This window comes from Crotalus tigris, unplaced genomic scaffold, assembly GCF_016545835.1.
Source record: "Crotalus tigris isolate CLP2741 ecotype Arizona unplaced genomic scaffold, ASM1654583v1 scf7180000020871.250113, whole genome shotgun sequence".
In the NCBI taxonomy this organism is placed as follows: Eukaryota; Metazoa; Chordata; class Lepidosauria; order Squamata; family Viperidae; genus Crotalus; species Crotalus tigris.
Genome location: NW_024098226.1, coordinates 219,537 through 236,036, shown reverse-complemented (window position 1 = coordinate 236,036; position 16,500 = coordinate 219,537). Strand labels below are relative to the sequence as shown.

General features: G+C 42.9%; 1 long non-coding RNA gene across 1 annotated transcript; it reads right to left on the bottom strand.

The window, feature by feature from the left end:
* Window positions 1-11,049: 11,049 nt before the first annotated feature.
* LOC120319593 lies at window positions 11,050-16,401 on the bottom strand. The gene is made up of 2 exons (XR_005559797.1): window positions 16,168-16,401; window positions 11,050-15,484 (listed from the first exon to the last, which is right to left on the bottom strand). It is a non-coding gene; the product is annotated as an uncharacterized LOC120319593 (long non-coding RNA).
* Window positions 16,402-16,500: the final 99 nt, after the last annotated feature.

Genomic DNA, 16,500 nt, shown 5'->3' with positions numbered 1-16,500 from the left:
AAAAATCTTTAATGGAGTAAAAGGCAATGTTGACTTCATGGATTGTTTTAAGGATAATGATCTAAAATGGAAAAATGCAATTATATACATACGTGATTAAATTAGTAAAAACTGTTTAATGGATTAAAAGGCAATGTTGGTTCTGTGGATTGTTTTAAGGATAATGATTTAGATTTAGAAGTAAGAAATCTACAATTATATTTATGTGTGTTTAATCTAGTTTGATGACTTTTTTGTTTTATGGAAATTTGATATGGAAATATGAAAGTTAAATGTGGAGTGAAAAAAGAAACTTGGCTTTATAGAGACTTAAAATGCATTCCTTGGAATAATAGATTGAATTAGACTGGAATTTTGAAATGCTTAATTAATTAGGAGATTTTTGTATATAATAATACATCTTGATATGGTATGATAATTAATTGGATGGAATTTGGTTTCTTTAATGAATGGAAATGAATTAAGTCAAAGACTACTATAAGTAACAAAAATGGACTTATTGGCTGAAAGGTTAAGGATAATGATTTAGATTTAGAAGTAAGAAAACTTTATATACATGTGTAATATTTAATTACTTAAGAGATGTTTGTGTATAATAATACGATTTGATAAGATATGATAATATTGTTTTTTTAACTAAACTAGTTATTATTGGAAGAAGAAATAAATAAGATTGGTAATAAAAAAGGGATGAGAGGGATTAAGAACTTGAATATATTTGCAAGAGGTATTTGAAGTGATAATATGTTGATGTAAAACACTATCTGATTATGGTAATTGAAATTGATTTAAAGTTTTAATAAATAGATTTAGTAGTAATAGAAATTTAGAATAAAAATGAAATATATTAAATTTGCTATGTTACTTGAGGGAAATAGAGAGATGATAGCAAATGTATTAAGTTGAGCTGTTATTGTGTGATTTTATGTTGGAATCTTTGTTTACCCAAACACCACAGTGTGTCTTAAACACTTTTTGTTAAAACTATAAAACCAATAAAATATATTTTTTTAAAAAAAGAATTTCCAGCTATTTCTTTATACTGAAGAAACCTCTTTGAATTATTGTAGAGATAGGGGCTAGGTAGAGGTTGTGAGCAACAAACTGCCCTTCCGACGCCTGTGTGCCTCTTCTCTCTACATGATCTCATCCATTTACATCACCATGGTAATGTGGGAAACTATCCCGGACTGGTACATGATATCACCTGGTTCACATGATATTAGCTAGGTTACATCAACAGGGTGTGGTAGAAACTGCTCCCTGGCTGGGGCCTCCTAGCTGGTATATTCTTAAGGATTGGCAAGAGGTTTCACCAATAGAAATGCTATTACTATGCTGATGCCGTCTTACTTTATGCTATTTGGAACACTGTATAAAAGGCAATAAACACTGCGAAGGCTGTCGGCCATATTTGCACCCTGCAATGACTGAGCACTGATTCCTTCAAATTATTTGAATCATTTCTTCCCAACTTCCTTGCTAACTGTGATTGAGTTATCATTGCACTTCTGTCTCTTACCTTTTCTGTAGCTTTCCAACACTCTCTCCCACAAGCAGTGGAAGACGCTAGCACAGGGGCTAAGGAAGTTCTGAGCTGCATCTGAAGAACCATACCAAAGATAGATAAAGCAATTATTCTCCTCTACACAGCATTAGTGAAACCACAGCAAGAATGCTGTGTATAGTTCTGGGAGGATATTGGAAGGTTAGAATAGTTCAAGGAAGATTATAAAGGTGCTCAAAGACATGCCCTACCAGGACAGGCTGAAAAAAACTGAAATATTCAGTCTACACAAAAGAGGACTGAAAGGAGACATGATATAAGTGTTCAGGTACATAATAGGGCCCATAGGAAAGATGCTTTGCCACATAAATTAGAACCAGAAATAACAGGTATAAGTTCCAATTAGCTAGGTTTCATTTAAATATAAAGAAAAAAATCTGGATGGTAAATTCTGTACACCTTGGAGGCTATGGTCCATCTTTGCAGGTTTTTAAGAAGATCTGGACTAGTCCTCTCTCGAGCATATTTTGTCTGTGCATTGAAGAGGAGAGGACTAGATCTTTGCGGTCCTTTTCAGTTTCATAACTAATGACTGATTCTACTAATCTTCCAAATGACAGTCCCTTCAGCCCTGCTAAATTTTAGGCAAGCCTGATGCCAACTCCTCAACCTGAAAGGGGGGCTCTAATAGGTGATTTCCCCCTCCTCCTGTGGAGCCAAAACAAAAATATATCTCTAGTTATAAGTAGACAGGGATAGCATTACTTAACTATAAGGTAGGCTTGCCTTGTTCAGCAACTCTCTTGTTTAGCAATAATAATCCAAAAGTAACTTTATGTTCAATTCTTTGCAGGTCTATAAAACAAATGAAAACTGAAAAAAGATTAAAAAGGCAATTATGGTTTCACCTAGTGACTGGTTTGCTTAACAACCAAGGTCCGAATTGTGGTCACTAAATGGGGACCCAATTGAGTTTACTTGTGGAAATCCAGAAGGGAACATCAGAAATCCCGATTATATGACCACGGTTCAACCAAGCATTCGCATGGCAGTCATGTGACCACAGGGACACTGTGATGGCCAGAACTCCAAGGACCAGTCATAAGCACCATTCTTTAAGTGCTGTTGTAACTTTGAACAGTCACTGAATTAAAGATTGTAACCAAAGGACTACTTTTAACTCTAAAGCATAGTATCAGCTAAAAGCGAGGGCAATGAAACTCTCAATTCTAAAAGGCTTTCTCAGAGACATAATCTCTTCTTCTTTTTCTTTCTAAATAGCTAGAAAGGTCTCTTGAAATGACAGTTTAGCACAATCCAAATCACAGTACAGTCCACTATTAGGTCCAAGAACGTCTGTCATTAAGTGATGCAATTGTTAAATGAGTCATATGATCATGCCAGTTTTGTAATCTTTCTTGCTGGGGTTGTAAAGCAAGTCACTGTGGTTATTAAGCAAATTTGGTTTCCCCCCCTATTGACTTTCCTTCTTGGAAATTGGCTGGGAAGGTCATAAATAAGAGATCAAGTGACCCCACGATGTTGCAGCCTCCGTAAACACATGCAGATTGCCAAGTCATGGGGATGCTGCAACAGTTGTATGAGGTCTGGTCACAACTCACTTTTTTCAGTGCTGTCATAACTTCGAATGATTGCTAAATGAATAGACATAAATCAAGGACTACCTGTACAAATTCAAACAAATGAAGTTGATTCTCGCCGTTCCTAATCCAACGTTCTAATTACTGTTTGATTATTCCCTTAGTTTCTAGGCTTAGAAATCAAAAGTTGCAAAGGTGCAGGGAGGGACATTTCGAGATTATATATTTCCCATCATAATAAAGTCCAGGCAGGTGGAAGTCTTAATGAAAACTGGTTGCAACATGAGGAAATGGACAGAACAAAGGATAAAATCAGGAACACCCAACAAAAATCAAGATCTTATTTCCTCTCTGGAAACAGTCATATCTCTTTAGCCAATTAGATTTTTAAAAAGCCCAAACAATAAACTCCCACACTGGAGTCAGTTGCCAGCTTCCCCTCCTCCCCGAGACAAGATTTATAAGCTCCAGAAAGGGAACACAAGATATATCATTTCATACTAAATCACGTTGCTTCCCTGTTAATAGAACTAGGTAAGTAGACTAGTGGGGACTGCATGAGTCATGTCTTGACTGGAAGAAGATGCCTTGTTTGCATAACATCAGGCATTGCTCCTTTTAATTTGGTGATACACTTTTAAAATTCCTTGTAAAAAGAACATATTTATGGTTTCTGTCAGGCTTTTTCTCAGCTTGAGCATTTAGGAAAGAAAGACCCTCGACTCCATTTGTAGCAAAAGGTGTACTTTTACTAAAGCCAAGTGTTTATAGCATAAGCAAAGTCAAATCTGAATATTTCCACATAAACCCAATGATTTTCCCTTCTCCCACATCCTCCCTCCTTGGTCATCTTGATATTCCAGCTAGATGTTTGATAGCAGTTCTGAAGTTTGGTGCCTCTTTGGTGGTTGTTTGCATTCTGTTCCCAGAGCTATGTCCTTGGATCTTTCAACCCTTGTCTCTGGTTGGCACTTCTGCTTCCTGTCATCCTTCCTCCCTATATTCCCCCATTCCCACTCCCCCCTTTTTTATGGCAGGATGCCATCCAAGAAAAGTAAGGCTGAGGTGGTGTAATGGCAAATTTGACAGGTTTCACTGATTCTGGGCTACAAGAATGATTGTATTCACAGAAGTGAATTAACTGTACAATTTTTGTAGATGCTGTTTTATTTTTCAAAATCTGTAAAATTAAAGTGCAACTAGGCACAGAAGCAGCAAGTTCAAAGAAACAGGTAGCATGAAATCCAAGGGTCATTAAAATAGGACTTGCACACGATTATGTAAAAAATATGTCATGTACATGACATCATGCAAACAATGGAAGATACGTATGACATCTTCATGGCTTCTTCCAGTTGCCTGTGTCCCTGGATAAGATCAATGTCCCAGTTATCCAATGCTAGGCTCTAGAATGGGGAGAGAGCCCATGTGATATAACAGTTAAGGCAGTAGTGGGATTCAAATACCTGAACAATTGGTTCTCTGCATGGATGCCACTGTCGTGATTCCGTGCCAGCCTGTGTTCCCAACAGCTGAGTCCGGGGAATCCGAGGAGGAGGTGGAGGAGGCATTTGGAGGGCCATTGGGGTCAGAGGGAGGCTCTGATGAATTACAAGACTCAAGGTTTGATGAAGAGCCTGGGCCCTCCAGTCGTGTTCCGGATGAAGCTCAGCTGTGTGGGGAGAATGAGTCAGACTTGGAGGATTCACACCTGATGGACGTAATTAATGCTCATAGATGCAGGCAATTAACTAGAGCAGATCAGCAGCAGTCAATACGACAACTCCAGGGGAGGAGGAGAAGGCATTGAGAAGCCACGCCTTGGGACTGCTTTATAAAAAGGGAAGGTGTGGGCAGTGCTGGTTGCTGAAGGCAACCGTTTGTAAAGAACTTCCAAGGATCATGGTCTGTTTTGTTTTATCAATGAATTTCTTGTTTAAACTTCTGCTCTTGTAACCAATTATCTGTTAGGAAAGTATTCTGTGTTTTTGTTTTGGAGAAAAACTTATCAGGATTGTTTTGAAAATAAAAAGAGGTTGGTTTTCCCAACCTACTGTTTAAAAGGGGTTTGTTCTTGTGATGTAACAAGGACGGACGTAGGCTGGGACAGAACAGTTTGTCTTCAGCCTAACCTCCTACTATTATGGAGCAGCTACATGCTGAGAATGCCCAGCTCTCCCAGCAGCTGGCTTTGTTATCAGCCCAAGTGCCACAGCTCCAAGTACACGTCACTGCTGCTCCACCACCCAGGAGAAAATGCCAAGTTACAATGCTGGACAAATTTGATGGCAATCCAGACATGTTTCCTGTTTTCATGGGACAATGCCAGCTATTTATCAGTGTGAGAGTGGCTAATTTCCCCACTGACCGGGATAAAGTGGAGTTTATGATAAGCCTGCTCTCTGGTGCTGCAGCTCGTTGGAGCACACCCCTGCTAGCCCAACCTAGTCCATTGGTGAACAACTTTGTAGGGTTTTGTGATTACATGCAGATGATGTACGAGGACCCCATCAAGACCCAGATAGCTACCCAACGTTTGAAAGCTCTGAGGCAGGGCTGACGCCCCCTGCAGGGCTATATCAGCGAATTTCGGCTGCTTAGCCAGGATTCAGCCTGGAATGAGTCTGCGCTCATGGATGCTTTTCAGGATAGATTGTCGGAGGAGATGTTGGATGAGCTGGCCTGTGTTGATGTTCCCCCAGACCTCAATGGGCTCATTCATCTGTCTGCGGATCGACGCTCGGCTGCAGCAGCAAAGGAGTTGCTGTGCCGCTCCAGAGACCTGTACTGCCCCCATTATGCATGAGTTCCCGATCCAGAGGGAGGAACCAATAGAGTTAGGTGCTGCCAGATCTCGCCTATCGATGGCAGAGATGAGCAGGTGACGTTCAGGGGGGTTGATATTGGAGGCGCGCCTGATTCTCCCCGGGTTACCCAAGGGGATTCCAGTCCATGCGTTGATTGACTCTGGGGCCACTACAAACTTTATGGACACAGCATTTGTGGCCAAATGGGCGATTCCCCAATGCCCGGTGGAACCACTGATGTTAGTGGAGACCATTGATGGTCGAGTGCTCCTGTGTGGGCCAATTAAGGCCGCCATGCAACCGTTATGTATAGCCATCAGTTCACATGAGGAGGCCATCCAGTTCTATATCACGCAGACCTGCATTTCCCCGTGGTCTTCAGATTGGCGTGCTCCCGGCGCATGACCCACAGATTTATTGGTCACAGAACTTGGTCATCTTCCCAAGCTTACAGTACGTGGATCACACCCGCCAAATCTGTGCCGGCCAGGTAGAGGGGCCCACGGGAGTCTCCTTACCCTCTGAACTAGCAGATTATGCTGATGTTTTCAGCAAGACTGAGGTGGATCAATTGCCCCCGCACAGGCCCTATGACTGCCCCATTGACTTAGTCCCTGACATGCCTCTCCCAGTGGGGCATTTGTATTCCATGTCAGACCCCAAGTTGGCCGCGTTGTGGGACTTTTTGGACAAGAATTTGGCTCGGGGTTTTATTCGGCCCTCATCCTCACCAGTACCCGTGCTCTTTGTCAAGAAGAAGTCCGGTGAATTGCGGCTTTGCTGTGATTACAGGAAATTAAATGCCATCATGGTGTGCAACCGATACCTGCTGCCCCTCATCCCTGAACTCTTGGACCAGCTCTGGGAGGCAAAGATCTTCACAAAACTGGACTTGCGTGGAGCTTACAACCTTGTCAGAGTTTGGTCGGGTGATGAGTGGAAGACGTTGTTTGGTACTCGATACAGGCACTTTGAGCACACAGTGATGCCATTTGGCCTGACCAACACTCCTGCCGTGTTTCAGTATTTTATGAACGACATTTTCCGGGACTTGTTAGATCAGTTTGCCGTGATTTACTTGGATGACATCCTGATCTACTCCCCATCGTGAGAGGTGCACCATCAGCATCTCCGTCAGGTCCTGCAGTGGCTCCGAGAACATCGGCTGTATGCCAAACTGGAGAAGTGCCAGTTCTACCAGATGACTATCGAGTTCCAGGGTCACCGCATTTCTCCTGAGGGCATCACCATGGAGCCGAATAAGGTCAAGTCTCTGCAGAGTTGGCAACCCCCACGTCGTGTGAAGGATGTCCAGCAACTTCTTGGGTTCGCCAACTATTATCGGACTTTCATCCCCGGGTTTGCTACCATGACAGCCCCCCTTACTCAGCTCCTGCAGAAAAAGACTCGGTTTCAGTGGGCGCTCCAGAACAATGGGCTTTCTGGGCTTTGAAGGAAGCCTTCATGAAGGAGTCCATCCTGAAGCATCCTGACCCGCAACGGCTGTTTGTCGTGGAGGCGGATGCCTCCGACATTGCCATTGGGGCAGTGTTACTCCAGGCGATGCCCTCTTCCCTTGCGCATACTATTCACGGAAATTGAATATGGCGGAACGCAACTATACCATCTGGGAGAAGGAGCTACTGGCCATTAAAGTGGCGTTCGAGGCCTGGAGGCATCATCTGGAAGGGGCGCAACATCAAATCAAGGTCCAGACGGACCACAAGAATTGCAGACTGCTCGGAAATTGAACCAACGCCAGATCCGGTGGTCTTTCTTCTTTGCAAGGTTGAATTTCCGTGTAACGTACATACCCAGCAGTCACAACCAAAGAGTGGATGCTCTGTCCAGGAAGCCCGAATATTCCTGAGCAGAAGACAAGCTTCTGCCCAGGACAGTGCTCCCCATCGAGTCTTTTGCTGTGGTGCAGGAGCCGATAGATGTATGGGCTCAGATTCGGGAGGCCGAGCAGCAGGATGGATGGGTGGCTCAGTGAAAGGAGGAGGTGGGGCCCAATTCCCCAAGGACAGTCATGGATGGACTCCTCCACTATCATGACTGGCTCTATGTTCCGGGAGGGCCATTCAGGGGACTCATCCTCAGCCAGTGTCACGTCAATCCGGCAGCAGGGCATTTTGGCCTGTTCAAGACCCTGAATTTGGTCTCCCATATCTTCTGGTGGCCCTGAGTCCGACACGACGTCCAGGCCTAAGTCACATCCTGTATCCCATATAGACAGGCCAAGTCAGCGATGGGGCCCCCGCCCGGACTACTGCAGCCCTTGCCGACACCTAAAAGACCCTGGGGGACTGTGTCCGTGGACTTCCTCATGGACTTACCCCTATATTCTGGATTCACGATGGTGTTCATGGTGGTGGACATGTTGACCAAGATGGCGCATTTCATCTCATGCCGTGGCTTGCCATCTGCTCGCAGCAATGATCATATGTTCACCCAGCAGATGTTCTGGCTGCACAGCCTTCCTAATAGGGTTGTGTCTGATAGAGGGGCCCAGTTCACAGCCCATTTCTGGCAGGGGTTGATGCAGGTATTGGATGTCAAGATCTGCCTCTCGTCTGCACATCATCCCCAAACTGATGGAGGGTCCAAGGTCATCGGGATCATCGAGCAATATCTGCACTGCTATGTCAATCAGCAGCAGAACAATTTGGCGGACTATCTGGCGGTGGCTAGTTCTCATTCAATAATTCGCAGCACACCTCCACGCAGATGACACGTTCTTGGCCAATGTGGGATATCTTTCCCCGCTAGACTCACCGGTACCAACAGCGAATGACTACATGGCAGAGTTACAGGCGATCCATCGATTGGTGCAGCAACAGTTGGAGAAGGCCAAGGCCAACTACAAAAGGTTTGTTGATCGGTCGAGGCGGGATACGCCTCCACTAATGGTGGGAGATCGGGTATGGCTGTCCACCAGGAACCTACCGTCAAGCGGGCCAGCCAAGAAATTAGACCACCGATATTTAGGACCATTCCCAATCGAGGCTGTCATCAATCCGGTCGCCTATTACTTAACTCTGCCACATTTCCTACGGGTACATCCGGTCTTTCACCAGTCTCTGTTGGTCCCTTAGCAACCGGCATGTCCACTTTGCCGAGCCCAACCTCCCCCACCAGAACGTGATGGAGACAGTGCTCCCGAGTACGAGATTGCCAGCATTCAGGACTCCCATTGGGTGAAAGGTCGCTTTCAGTACCTGATTGAATGGAAAGGCTACGGACCGGAGGAGTTCACCTGGGAGGATGCGACCACCATTCATGCTCCTGCCTTGATGACCGCCTTTCATGAACAATTCCCATCCCGACCGCATCCAGATCAGCAGACCCGGGGGAAGGGCCCTGCGGTGCGGGATAGTGTCGTGATTCCGTGCTAACCTGTGTTCCCAACAGCTGAGTCCGGGGAATCCGAGGAGATGAAGGAGGCATTTGGAGGGCCATCGGGGTCAGAGGGAGGCTCTGATGAATTACAAGACTCAAGGTTTGATGAAGAGCCTGGGCCCTCCAGTCGTGTTCCGGATGAAGCTCAGTTGTGTGGGGAGAATGAGTCAGACTTGGAGGATTCACACCTGATGGACATGATTGATGCTCATAGACGCAATTAGCTAGAGCAGATCAGCAGCAGTCAATACGACAACTCTAGGGGAGGAGGAGAAGGCATTGAGAAGCCACGCCTTGGGACTGCTTTATAAAAAGGGAAGGTGTGGGCAGTGCTGGTTGCTGAAGGCAACCATTTGTAAAGAACTTCCAAGGATCATGGTCTGTTTTGTTTTATCAATGAATTTCTTGTTTAAACTTCTGCTCTGTTTGCTTTTGTAACCAATTATGTTAGGAAAGTATCCTGTGTTTTTGTTTTGGAAAAAAACTTATCAGGACTGTTTTCAAAATAAAAAGAGGTTGGTTTTCCCAGCCTACTGTTTAAGAGGGGTTTGTGACGTAAGGATGACGGACGTAGACGGGGAAAGAACAGCCGCTTCCAGAAATCCATTTGCAGCTTGGGCCTCTGAGGGCCAGAACAGGCTTCCAGAAATGGTGTCCACCCTTCTGGTGGGCTCTTTTGGGGGCTGGGAGGCCTCTCCTGGGTTTCTGAGGCTCAGAACAGACTTCCAGAAGCAGCATCCATGTACTTCCAGTGAGCTGTTCTGGGCCTGGGAGGCCTCCCCCAGGCCCGCAAGGTTCAGAACAGACTTCCAGAAGTTGCATCCATGCACTTCTAGTGGTCTGTTCTGGGCCTTGCGAAAAAGGGCTAGGGCTTTAGCCGGTTCACCGAAGTCCATAAAAAATTAGCTACCGAACTGGTGCGAACCAGCCAAATCCCACCGCTGAGTTAAGGCACCAAGCTAGAAACAGGGAGTCTATGTTGTAGTCTTACCATGGCACAAAGGTCACTAGTTGGGTCACTTTGGGCCAGTCACTCCCTCTCATCCCCAGGAGGCAGGCAAAGACAAGCCACTTCTGAAAATCTTGGCAAGAAAACCCCAGGGTCTAGTTCAGATAGCTAGACAGTCACCAAGAAGTCATAAGGGATCAATTATGATTTAAAAGCATCAAAACAACAATGGTGTGTCATGTTTAGACATTGTGACCAAAGTTAAAATTTGTGTGTGGCCAAACCTTATCTTACAGACGTTTTCTCTTTAACCTGCAATATTTCACGTACAAATATTTAGTAAATTTCCCTGCTGCATCTGAGGATTCTCCTACTTTTTTCACCATGTACAGTGCTGGATTGTCCTTCTAATGGCATAGGTGATAAACTATTCCCCGTTCTAGGTTTCTGCTGAATGTTGCATAATGTTCATTCTACCAGGACTGCCCTGGTCTACTGCTGTAATTAAACAAAATGAAGGATGTGAATTTGCTGTAGAAGATAAATATGCTACGTCCTGTGTATACTGCCATCTGGTGATACTATATTATGGATTTATTATTCTCTGACAGCAGGGGAAAGACACGATTTCCTTTTACTTGTGGTCTCCTTAAATACATCCAGTAGGTGTCCCAAGTATGCTTTCTTATCCAGTTCTTCCTATATGTCTTGATCTAGCTGTGACAATATTTTATCTTTACCCAGCAGATGAAGGGGAAGCAGTAAATACAAAAAGAGTCTTGCTGCTGTTTCTTTTCAGACTTTATTTTACACAGGAGCATAAACAATCATATTTCTAAGGAGTTTTAAAATAATTAAAAATAGAATAAAGGTAAACATTTACAAAAGAATGGTGCTGTGATATATAAACAAAAGAATGATTTTTCTGCTCTGTACATACAATAGAAATTTGCAAGAAACAATTGTGTTTTGTCTGTCAATAATAGATCTTCTGTAAAGGTGAGATCTACCCTAACATATCCCCTGCTTCACCCACACATGTCCCCACTTGTCCTCCTAATGTCTTTTCTTCCAAAAATCTATGTTTCTCTAACCATTTTTATAATAAATCTTCTAGACAACAATAGCTTCCTCGTGCAATTGAGTTCAGTGTGCTTGCCAGTTGTGATGGCACCAGCTTTACTTACTTATAGCACTTTGTTTTAAAAAGTGCATACATTTAACAGGAACCTGAAAATCAGATTTTATCCATAAGCACTGCAAAATAGACTGCAAGATTATGATCTAGACTGTATTGGAAAATCTTATCAGATTATGAAATTTATCATAGCCTAAATCAGGGGTAGGCAACTATGCCCCCTATATACCCAGTGGACTTCAACTCCCAGTTTTCTCGAGCCAGCATGGTCATAAAGGTCATAAAGGGGCCATAGCTGCCCACCCCTGGGCTAGATAGATCTCAAGTGGCAAATAGGTTAGGATTAAAATTAAGATTAAGATCACTGATCTCTCATCTCTTTGGGGAACTGGAGGATAGGAAGAACAGCTCCTCTATAGTAAATACTGTACCAAATGTATGAGGCAGTTCATATCTAAACAGACCTAAACTGTTTTTCTTCTGAACAAAAACTACGTTTTGGAAAACTACGGCTGTTACAAGGCTTCGCAAATAAAAAGGCCTTCGGTTTACATCCAGTTTAAGTCTATAGCTGACTGGAAGAAAAGCACTTTGCTGTTCTTTATGACTCAGAGTGGGAAGTTCCTCATGTCATTCTTAGAGCCCAGCTCTTTCATTTTATTTTTAATAGTCGGTTACTTTTTAGCCTCTTTCTTTTTTAGAATTGGTCTGCAGAAACATTTTTGGGGAATCCTCCTGCCAAGTGACTGAAGGGGAAAACAATAAGAGATTAAGAGGACAGGCAGAAACTCATCTCCCCAAAATCCAGGAAAATCTCAAAACATCTGATGACTGATGGACTAATTCTGATGGTAGGACTGCACATCAGTAAACAGGCATGGTTTATTCACAGTAAACAGTCAGTTTGATCCTCTAGGTATAACAAAAATTGAAGCCTTGTGGTAAAACAATGGGGAGTGAACCCTTCTCCCTCTCTCAATGCAGTCTTATTTCCTCCTACGAGTAATCAAACTAACAGCCCAGGCAGAAACGAGACACAGAGGAATTCCTCAACAGGTTGTTCCCATTCTGATCTTCCATCAAGCCAAAGCTTCCTCTTGGCAGCCTCCCTTAATGACATGCTTGACATTGGCTGAATCATCTGTCTGCTTAGTGTGTGTGTGCACTGCATGCGTCCCCTTGCTTTTGGCTAGAGGTATAACTTACTGCCATGCTTCCTACTCTCTGTGGCTGACAGTCTGTAAAGTGCTAGATAATTTCAACCACATGAGGCAGGACTCCTGGAACAAGAAGATTGAGAGATGTAATGATTATGGGAATGCAAAATAGCTGGAAACAATCAAACTGAAATAGTTTTAGGAAGTAGTGGCAGATTCCTGGTCAAGTAAACTTGACCATTATTTGACTGATCTGTAATTCATACAAAAAAATAAGAATGGATATATAGCAGATGGAAAAGATGCAAATTAAGGAGTGAAATGGAATAGGAAGAAAAAGGTACAGAAAGTGCAAGATCAAAACTTTTGGGAGAAATGGGGGGTGGGCAGAGGTTGCAAATGCTACTTGTGGAGGCCCAAATTGGAATTTCAATAAAGATGAGATGGAAAAGATGAAGAAGTAGAGAAAATTACAGAGGATGATACAATAACTGTGGATGCCTCATAAAGATTTCCCTTCCTAACTTCCTCCCACTCCCTGACCCAACCATTTCATTTGTTGTTCTAAACCTAATACCACACATTTCAAGGTATGTATGGATTTCTAAAGAGGTAATGATAGAACAGTGCTTGAAGATAGGGAGTTTTAATTGGAGATCCCATCAATTCAGATATGAGCAATGGTAGTAAGAATGGTTAGGTTTTTGGGGGGTGGGCAGGTTAGTGCAATACATATAGATGTATAACATTCTATAATGTACATTTAGCTAACCTCGTGACAATTTAATTTGGGGGAGTGATTATCTCTTCTTACTGGATACTAATGAATGTAATTATTCTGTAGTAGTATGTATTTATACATTTGCTTTATATGTAACTGTATTTTAAACTTTATATTACATTAACATTATATAACATTTTAGTACTGTCCTCATGGAATATGAGACAAGGTATTAGAATAAAAGAGAACTCAGATTTATTCTTGACTATGCATGAAAGAATCTACTTGTGGTGAGACGTACTGTATGCATCTCGCCAATTTAACTGGAAATGCTTTTGCCTTATGAATTCTGATGAAGTAGCAGGATATTCTTTTGGTTGTCTCCAATTATTTGTAGGCTTGATTTTACCCTCCTCCCCAAGGCTCCTTGGGAAGGAGATCCAGCACATAGTTACACTTCACTATATTTATTTACCATATGGACTTGTTACGGACTTATAATATATATTAACATTTCACCTAGATTTTAAAAATACAATAAAATATGAATGTTAAAAAGACCTATATTCAGACACCAATGTCTAGGTTAGCATGAACTAAATGAACTAGCAACTGTTGGCAGTCAGATTACTCTGCAGACTTTCCTGGCTCTCAAAATACATGGCAACAAAATCAACACTTCACTATGGTAGAGATTGATGAGAGCAGTTTTGAAAGAAGCTATGGTTTGCCCCTTCCCTAAGAAGACATCCTTAAATCCCAGGCTATAATTTTCCCTTTTTAAAGATTATTGAGGTCATGGTTGGTGTACATCTTAGATAAAACAGATTGTCAACCTGATAACAATTTATCTCTGTCTTTCCTTATACCCAAAAAAAAAAAATCTTCACTTTTTTCTCTCTCTCTTTTTCCTCAGGGCTAAATTGCTTTTAATTAAACATACTTGCATTGTTTCCTCAAACTTATGTCCATACCCCTATCACCTCTCCTATCAGACTTACTTCTCCACCTTGCTGGGCAAATCCCTGAGGTCAAGAAGTAAATCTTGCCATGTAGGATTGGCCAGAATTGGAAAATCTCCTGTGCACATCACCCTATACTGGAAATAAGAGAATCCTCTGTATCATTGTCTATTGATAATTGTGAAAGATCGTGGGGATTAAGCTCATGTAGAAATTTCTGATGAAAGTGATGTACAATTCATGGAGCATGGGTCATCTGTTGCACCTTCTCACAACTTCCCAGATTCACTCCTTTTTCAGTGAATCAAATATTCTAAAATTTCCTTCTGCATCCTAAAGCAAGAATACATTCCATTTCACATTCTCCTTCCCTGGACCAGAACAGAGCAAATGGGAAAGTGGAGGAAAGAGGGGCAGTGATAGAATGCAAGTGGCAGGGAGGTTCCTCACAAACAAGTAGCAGCGTGACAGAATACCAAATAAATCTTCATTGAAGCAGGCAACTGCAACTGAAAGACCACTGGGTTAACCTGCTGAGTAACTGGGAAGTTCAGTTTTTTTTAAGAGGGGCAGGCTGAAAACAAAAAATTACTAGAAAGTCATGTTAAAATATTTTACCACATTCTTAGCACTTCTTCTGAAGCATCTACAGACCATTCAATCTGCTCAAGATAAATGACATTTTAGTGGTTGTCCATTTTCAAAAGGTTAAGTGGATGGAGGATTGCACCTGCTGCTTCTGTACCTGCTTTGTGGAATATCCTTCCCCAAAGACTCACTCTTCATGTTTATGGAGATTCTCAGTCATCCAGGTCATACTGGTAGTTGTCCCAAAGGTGTTTTTTAAGAGGCAACTGGATTTTATTTTCCTTGAAGACGTTTTGCTTCATATCCAAAAAGCTTCTTCAGTTCTGACTGAATGTTGAGAAATGGAAGGATTTATATTCCTTGTGGTTATCTGGTTGCTAGCATTCTGAGAATTGTTGAGGCCACTTGGAAGTTTATCTGTGCCCTCAAGGTCACCTGAATAGTGCAAATGGGTGTGGAACCTTTTAGGAAATACAGAAAGGACTGTTGTAAACAGGAGACAGATAGGTGTCCCTCTGTTGTTCAATTTGCAGTCCTCTCTGTCCAGATTGCTGTCTTCAAGAGTGGCTTTTGTCTTTCAAATGCAGATGGACTGCTGAATCTTATCCTGATGGGTTTGTTCTCCTACATTTCAATACCTTGCAGGAAATATCTGCAACATATGCAATGAATTTTTATTATTTGTATGAAATGAAATTTTATTATTATGGAATGATAACTTGTTTGGTACGTATGGAAAAACAAGTTATTCTTTTTCAGGAATCATTGTGGGATCACAAAAAAATGCCTTCTGAAACTCACTCATGGTGGAAATCGGTGCAAGCCCAATTTCTCAATGAGATACTTTTTTTGAACTGGTCAGTAGGGTTTTGTCTTAATTTCGGCCAGATTCAAGAATAAGGGAAATGGATTAGCACTTTTTCCAGCACATTTTGCTAAATATGTAATCATTTTTAAAATAAAAATTTTAAAGGTGCATTTTATAAAATTAAAATGGAACAGTTGCTTCCAGACACCTGATTCTTTGCTACCATAGACAAACACGTTTTTCCCCCTATCAAAAATCTTTTCTATTTCCTCACCATCTTTCTTTTTTAAAAAAAAATCGTTCAAGCATTCTGTCGCTGTTTGCATTTCCAAGTCCTGGCGCGCTTTTGCAAAAGCAGCCAATTTCCATCCAGGCAGAATCGCGATCTCCCTCCGCCCGCCTGGCTTTCTACCCTAGATTCTCCCCGGCTTTGCTCTTCCTGCCGCTCCCTTACAGTATTCGCCGTACTCGTTTCCTTTCGGAAATTTGCGCCCCTGGCATTAACACACAACCTCCGTTTCCCTTACCGCGGAAGTGGCGGAGGGTTACTGGGCAAAGCGAGGGCCATTCCTCTCTGCCAAGAAAGCAAGCAGCTCGAGAGGCGTGCTCTTCCTCGTAGCCCTGCCCTTCTCTTGGATCATGAACGTGGATCTGCGCTTTCTCGGTCAGGCTGAGCAACTAAAATGTCTGCCGATCGTTTCCGCTGTAACAGCAGGAGTTACCCCCCACCCCACCCTCCGCGGGCAGTCTGCCGGTCGTTCTTTTCCGCCGCGGCCGCTCAGCCCCTTCGGGCATTTCCGTGGGGGCCGTTCGGTTCTTTCCGTGCACAGAGAGGAGGGAGGGGGCGTGCGCGGGGCGGG